Below are 6,000 nucleotides of genomic sequence, written 5' to 3'. Positions count from 1 at the left end.
GAAGCCTACGTCAGGCTCCATGCTAAGTGGGGAGCCTACTTGAGATTCTCTCTCCTTTTCTCTGCTGCTCCCCTGCTCATGCTTTCTCTGTCTCAGAATAAATAAATAAACATTAAAAAAAAATATTGAGGACTCCAAAGAGTTGTGTTTTTCTTTCAAAGAATTTTTCTTTTAATGTGGATTCTATCAATTTTGCTGTATTATAAATTAAAACTGAGAAATTTAAAAATGTTTGATTCATTTGAAAAAAATAAATGATTTCATGTTAACATAAAATCATATATTTTTGAAATATCTTTTTTTTTTGTTTAAGTTTTATGTACTTAAGTATCTCTACATTCACCATGAGGCTCGAACTCACAACCCCGAGATCAAGAGTCCCATGCTCTTCCCACTAAGCCAAACAGGTGCCCCCAAATCATATATATATTTTTAATTTTTTCAATGATTATTTATTTTTGAGAGCGAAAGAGAGAGACAGAGCATTGGCAGGGGAGGGGCCGAGAGAGGGAGACGTAGAATCCGAAGCAGGCTCCAGGCTCTGAGCTGTCAGCACAGAGCCCGATGCAGAGCTCGAACCCACGAGCCATGAGACCATGACCTGAACTAAAGCCGGATGTTGAACCGACTGAGCCACCCAGGCACCCCCATTTTCTTTTAAATTAAAAATAACCAGACATTCCAAAATGAGAAAAAAAAAATTAGTGAAAAAGGGCATTGTTTCAAATGTTTGCAAACCACTTTAATGTGTGGCTCAACAGAAGATAGTTGTATGTCCTCACATCTGCTTGTGTGCCTAGTGTATTGTGATACTCTACAGGCTGCACTGGGTAGTCATGAGAGAGTGAATGCGAAAAAGGCAGGTGTCTTAATATTATTGTAACCATCTTGACCTCTTGCACCCCTTGAGAGAGTGCTGGGGAACCCCCGCCCCAGGTTCCATGGACTGCACTTTAAGAATCATTCATTAGCTTTGGGTTCTATCGAGCCTTAGAGACAGTATCCTGGGAGCTGAAGGCTTGGGGGGGGGTGGGGGGCAGGTAGCCCAGTTCAGGAGATGGCTCTGCCTACATTCAGGATGAGCTCAGATACTCTCTGAGCTGTGGTCTCTTCATCTCTAACATGGGGATAGTAATTATGAAAACAGTAAAGGCGCCTCTCCCTGCTAAGGTTATATACTGAGACCCGGAGGCGATGACTCTCCAACTCACGCCTGGCTCGTAGCATACAATAAACATTTGCTGTTAGAATTTGGGAAACGTCATTTGATTTTATTACCAACACTTTGCATTCATGCAGTTAATTTCTCCAGAGGCTTGCCTGGTGCTGGGCAGTGTTAAGGACGTGGTGTTGACTGAGACATGCCTGGCCCTGCTCTGGGGGGAGGGCGGTGGGGGGTCGCTCCTAGTGGAGGGGGTCACAGAGTTTTCATTTGTGAGGGATTGCCCTTAGCACCCAGTTCTTAAAACTGGGGCAACAGGGCGACGGACTGGCCAGCTTAGCGTGTTTATTTCTCTGCCCCCAGGATGCTTCCGTTCTGTGGCTGGGGAGAAATAGGAGGTGTGCATATCTGTTTCCTCTCCCTTCCTTCCCAATCTCTCTTTTCGTATTAAAGTGAGTTCTTAGAGGGGCGCCTGGCTGGCTCAGTCGGTAAGAGCATGGGACTCTTGATCTCAGGGTGGTGAGTCCAAGCCCCACGTTGGGCACAGAGCATTCAAAAATTTTTTTAACGTTTATTTATTTTTGAGAGAGAGAGAGAGAGAGAGAGAGAGAGAGAGAGAGACAGTGCGTGAGCAGGGGAGGGACAGAGAGAGATAGAGAGGGAGGGAGACAGAATCTGAAGCAGGCTTCAGGCTCCGAGCTGTCAGCACAGAGCCTGACGCGGGGCTTGAACTCACAAACCATGAGATCATGACCCAAGCCAAGCTAAAGTCTGACGCTCCACAGACTAAGCCACCCAGGTGCCACCCGGGCATAGAGCGTTCTTAATACAAACAAACAAGCAAGCAAACAAGCAAACAAACAAACAAAAAGTTTCTGGATTCCGGGCCCTTTGGGGGTAAGTCCCACCTCTGATCTAACCTCAGTCTCTCATGCTGCAGATCCTGCCTTTTGCTGCATGTCAATCCACAGCGCCCGGTGAAAACTTGGGACGTCCCAGCAGAAGAGGTGCCAGGGACGGCGCGGGGTCCGGGCCGGGCCCCTCCACTGCCCCCCATCCGGGGGCCGCCGCTCCGGGCCGGGTGAGTCAGTCCCCGGCGGCTCCCGCGTCATGCAGGCCGCTCGGCTCCGCGCTATTTCGGGCTCCGGGCGCTATAAATAGAGGCTCGCAGAGCCGAGCCGCCCCCCTCCGCTCTGGCCCCCCTGCGTCCCCAGCCCCGTCGCGATCGACTCGCCGGGCCGCCGCGCGTCACCGTGGCTAAGTTTAGAGGCGGGTGGGGACGCCGGCCTGGTCACTGCGCCCCTCGGCCGCGCCCCCGCTTCCAGAGCCTTCGGCTGGCGGCTCTCTGCCCCCCGCCCAGAGTTTCTCCCGCGGAATTAGGGGCCGGGGTCCCCGTGGTCTCCATCCCCACCCCAGTGCCTCCGAGGCGCAGACGAAACTGGAAGTTGGGATGAGGGCAAGTTTTGGGAGTGGAGCAGGGGCCTGAAGTCACCAGGAGGAACTTGAATTGAGGCTGGAATCTGAAGTTGGAACGTTCAAGGAGGACGCGGGATCAGAGCAGGGACAGCTGCAAGACTCGAATTCACAACTCTGAGAGCCCAGAAGATTCGAATCCAAGATCCAAAAGTTCCATAGGGGCATCGAGCAGAAAGAAATCAAACTTGAAAATGATGTAGAACCAAGGGCAACTTTTCCCCCACGTTGACTAATGCAGACAGGCTCAGCGTTACATTGACCGCAGGCGGTGGGGCCTTTGCCACACTTTTGCGATAAAGAAACGGGGTCAGAAGAAGCGAAGGGGCCGCCTGCCGCTTTCGAGAGGTTTTGCCCCGGGTGGCTTCTGGCGAAGTAGCTCCCAGCGCCCCTACACCCCAAAATCCTCTTGTGGGGAACCATCGCCCCCTGGCGCAAAAGGCACGAGTTGCAAGTTGGTTGGGCAATTCCATTCCCTGGAGGGGGGAAACTAAGTCCCGCCGGGGCTGGCCTCCTAGAAGCACTCTCTAGCCCTTGGATTCAGGGGCACATTTCCATGGTCCTTCTCTATGTCGCTGGGGCCTCTCAGTTCCTTCATATGTCAAATGACCTAGTGATTCCTAAGGTGAGGATTATCGTGAGGCCTTAGCTCATAGTAAGTGCTCAATTTATTTTGATGGTATTCCAGTCGATGGCACTATTTTTATTATTTACAAACCTCCTCCTCGTGTGACGCTGTGACCCCCTGCCGCATCACCTGCCTCACAACACTGTGTTTTAGCTTCTTCATAGCAGGTATGGCTGTTTGGAACTTTCTTTAAAAAATGTTTATTTATTTTTGAGAGAGACAGAGACAGAATGCAAGCAGGAGAGGGGCAGAGAGAGGGAGACACAGAATCCAAAGGAGGCTCCAGGCTCTGAGCTGTCAGCACAGAACCCCATGCAGGGCTGGAGCCCACGAACGAACTGTGAGATCATGACCTGAGCCTAACCTACTGAGCCAGCCAGGGGCCTCTGTGTGCTTTTATTTTTTTTTAAGTTTACTTATTTATTTTGAGAGAGAATGATAGCGAGCAGGGGAGGGGCAGAGAGAGGGAGAGAGAGAATCCCAAGCAGGCTCTGCACTGTCAGCGCACAGCCCGATACGGGGCTTGAACTCACAAACCATGAGATCATGACCTGAGCCAAAATCAAGAGTGGGGCCCTTAACCAACTGAGCCACCCGGACACCCCCGTGTGTATTTCGTTCTCATGGTGTGTGTCCTCCATGAGACCATTAGCTGCACAGGGCAGGGACATGGACTGCTTTGTTCAGAGCTGTGGCCCCAGCGCCCGGCACATAGTAGGTGCTCAATATGTAGTCACTCAAGGAATGCGTAAGCCATCCACGTCAATGCAGTTCTCTGAGGGGCGCCTGGGTGGCTCAGTCGGTTAAGCGTCCGACTTCGGCTCAAGTCATGATCTCACGGTCCGTGAGTTCGAGCCCCGCGTCGGGCTCTGTGCCGACAGCTCGGAACCTGGAGCCTGCTTCGGATTCTGTGTCTCCCTCTCTCTCTGACCCTCCCCCGTGCATGCTCTGTCTCTCTCTGTCTCAAAAATAAATAAACATTAAAAAAAAATTAAAAAAAAAATACAGTTCTCTGTGGTCTTATTGAATCCTCGGCAGTTACAGACGGGGAAACTGAGGCTCTGAGTAGTGCAGTCGCTTGCCGTAGTGTTTGGCCTCGGTTTTCTGTTCATTCACACAGTACAAGGTTTGGGAGCCCCTTCTGGTTGCTGGGGGCTGGGGGGCGGTGGGTGCACTGTGACATAACAACGGCCACAACAGCTCCAGTCCCCCCTGCCCAGGACTTGGTTAGTGGTATTTTATTTATATGATAGACTCAAATGTGGCACCTACTGTGTGTCAAGTACAGTTTGGGGCACTTTGCACATAGGTTGTTTCACCCTGCTAATAAAGCTATTATTGTTATCCCCATCTTATTTATTTATTTACTCATTTATATTTGAGAGAGAGGGAGAGCACAAGCAGGAGAGAGGGGTTGGGGGGGGGGGAGACAGAGAGAAAGAGAGACAGAGACAGGGACAGAGACAGAGAGAGAATCCTAAGCAGGGTCCATGCTCAGTGTGGAGCCTGACGAGGGGCTGGATCCCAAGACCCTGGGATCACGACCTGAGCCGAAATCAAGAGTCAGACGCTCTACTGATTGAGCCACCCAGCAGCCCCATATTTATTCTTTAAAGTTTCTTTTATTTATTGACGCTTAAGTCATTTGTATACCCAACATCGGCTCGAACTCACAACCCCGAGATCAAGAGTCGCCACCCTCCACTGACGGAGTCAGCCAGGGTCCTTCATTCATCCCCATTTTAGAAATGAGCAAACTGACACACACAGAGAGGCTGAGTTGTTGGCCCAAGGCCACACTGCTAGTAAATGACCTTCCGGGGAGAGTTACACCCAATGATGAGGCTGCTTATGTAGGAGGGAGAATCACAGAGATAGTACGCTTCTCATCAGAGACCCAGGAGTCGGGGAGATAGAGAACCAGTATCTCCTAACTCTTTTTTTTTTTTTAATTTTTTAATTATTTATTTTTTTTTTAATTTTTTTTTTCAACAAACATTTATTTTTATTTTTGGGACAGAGAGAGACAGAGCATGAACGGGGCAGGGGCAGAGAGAGAGGGAGACACAGAATTTGAAACAGGCTCCAGGCTCTGAGCCATCAGCCCAGAGCCCGACGCGGGGCTCAAACTCACGGACCGCGAGATCGTGACCTGGCTGAAGTCGGACGCTTAACCGACTGCGCCACCCAGGCGCCCCTAATTTTTTATTTTTGAGACAGAGCATGAACAGGGGAGGGGCAGAGAGAGAGGGAGACACAGAATCTGAAGCAGGCTCCAGGCTCTGAGCTGTCAGCACAGAGCCCGACGCGGGGCTCAAACTCACGGACCGTGAGATCGTGACTTGAGCCGAAGTCGGACGCTAAACCGACTGAGCCACCCAGGCGCCCCTCTCCTAACTCTTCAAGGGAAATAACAAGGAACCCAGAATTAGGGATTTCAATTTGGAGGATGAGATGAAGGTATTTTCAGATGAGCAAGACTCAGAACCTTACTATCCACGATTGTCCCTGAAAGCATTAGAAGTGAACGGACTCTGGCAAGTAGTAAAATGAATTCAGAAGGAAGAAGGTTATGGGGGAGCCTGGGTGGCTCAGTCGGTTAAGCGTCCAACTTCGGCTCAGGTCATAATCTCGGAGTTCAAGCCCTGCGTCGGGCTCTGTGCTGACAGCTCGGGGCCTGGAGCCTGCTTCCCATTCTGTGTCTCCCTCTCTCTCTGCCCTTCCCCTGCTCATTGCT

This window comes from Herpailurus yagouaroundi, unplaced genomic scaffold (genome assembly GCF_014898765.1).
Source record: "Herpailurus yagouaroundi ecotype Mexico unplaced genomic scaffold, PumYag 220, whole genome shotgun sequence".
NCBI classification, from domain to species: Eukaryota; Metazoa; Chordata; class Mammalia; order Carnivora; family Felidae; genus Herpailurus; species Herpailurus yagouaroundi.
The sequence above is the reverse complement of the archived record's forward strand: the minus strand, read 5'-3'. Positions refer to the sequence as shown.